Here is a 2,139-nt window from a genome sequence, read left to right as displayed (position 1 = left end):
GGGCCACTAGCTTGTGCGGGCCACTAACTTGTGGATTACGTTAAAGAACAGACTCGCCCGGCTTATAAATAAGTATAAAAAGTATATAGGTTTTTTAGAATAGAGCTTTTATATATAAAAACGCTTCTTTATATAAATAGAAACTTTATATTTAACTTAAAACTTTAATACTACCTATTAGAAATAATAACCCTGTTTTATATTTTAATTAATTATTACCTTACCTTTTAAAAACTATTGCACCCTAATAATAACTTAACCTATACCCTGCCTTAGTATATAACACTTAAAAGGTATAGAAAAAATAACCTATTATACTTTAAATACTGCTATATTAAAGGAGTTATATATAAACAATTAATTAGGATAGCCCTACTAACCCCTTTAGGTAGTATAACTGCTAGATTAACTCTAACTATACCTAAGGTAGTAACACGTATATAGGTATTGCTTATATAGCTATAAGTACTAGAAAAAGCTAGCAATACTAAAAATAAAAAGATTGCGGCCTTATAGAAAAACCTCTAAACTATTTAAAAAGAGCTTACTACTAGCAGAGCGGTTAGCTATAAAGGCTATAAAATAAATAAACCTAAAAAGTTTACTAGTAAAAAAGGAGCTTTATAAGCGTTTATAACGCAGATAAGACTATACCTGCGCATAAACTAAAGCAACCTCGAATTTAAATTAGATAAGGTCTATATAGCAGCCACCTTTTTAAAGAAAAAAGCGTTTAACTAGTTTAACCTAATACTTATAAACTGGCTTAGCAATAGTAATACAGATAATCGGAAACTAGAAACTAATATTATATTTAGCAATTATAGATACTTTAAGTTAGCACTCTAGATAACCTTCGGAGATACTAATAAAAAACGGACAGCAGAATAGAAAATAGTAGTTCTAAAGTAAAAAGGCTTAACTAGCCGCTATACTTTAGAATTTATATAAATCGCGTCTAAGCTATTATAGGGAGATAAAGCTCTGTAAGTATAGTACTATAGAGGTCTTAAGGAAAATATTAAGAATAAAATTATATAAGGTAAAAGGCCTTTAATACTTTATAAACTTAAGGAAATAGTAATATAAATTAACAGTTAACAGTATAAATAACGATTAGAACGGGCAGATAAAAGGGGACTTTATTCCTATACCTAACTAGCTAAACTAAAGCTAAAAGTAACCAACCGCAACTATAGAAATCGTATAGAGATTAATATTATAAAACAATATAATAACTAGAAAAGTAGACTAATTACCGATAAAGAAAGGTAAAATAGAAAGCGCAGCAGCGTATACCTATTATATAGAAAATAGGAATACTTTATAAGTAAGTGCTCTAGGAACACCTAAATAGCAGTAGTTATAATAAAGCTAAATATAGACCGCTATAATTCTATATTATAAACCGCGTGCTATAATAATAACTGCTTTACCTATTAGTTAAATAAGCAGGTAATAGGGTATTATCTAATATAAAGGGTAAAAGGATATACTATTACTATAATAAGGAATAAAAAGTATAATAGTAACCCTATAGATAACTACTATACAAATATAGAAGTTAAGAGTATAGAGATTAACTACCTATTAGAGATAGATAAGGCGTTCTAGATAATTAAACTATAATTAGAACTTTAAACTAATATACCCGAGCTATAAACTAATAGTAAAACTAAGTTGCTAGATATAGAAGTATAGGTTAATAGAGTTATAGCCACGTATAAATAAAGCGCAAGAGAAATTCTCGCACGCCTTAATAAAAAACAAGAAGCGTAAAAGGCTAAAAACGCTACAGCGGGCGCAGAGCTAAAAAAACTAGCTAGTTACTAATTCCTAAAAGCTATAGGAAGAGTTACCGGATAACTTATTAAAGAAAAAAAAGAAAAAATAGCCGCAGCTATAGGAATGTCACGGTATCGACCGCGACACCCTACCTACCGAAATTCTGCCGCAGATTGCTACAACTCCAGCAATCTGCACCGGCCTACTACTGTTGGCCGGCCTCCTGCCCTGCCTACCCTGCTCCGCTCCCGTCTCGCTTCCGCTTCCTATCCTGTCCCGCTCCAGCCACCTACCGGCTGCCCCCTTTTCCTATTACCTGATCTGGTAAGAACCTCGCGTATACGCATACCACGC

This window comes from Mytilinidion resinicola, assembly GCF_010093595.1.
Source record: "Mytilinidion resinicola strain CBS 304.34 unplaced genomic scaffold BDZ99scaffold_31, whole genome shotgun sequence".
Lineage (NCBI taxonomy): Eukaryota > Fungi > Ascomycota > Dothideomycetes > Mytilinidiales > Mytilinidiaceae > Mytilinidion > Mytilinidion resinicola.
The sequence above is the reverse complement of the archived record's forward strand: the minus strand, read 5'-3'. Positions refer to the sequence as shown.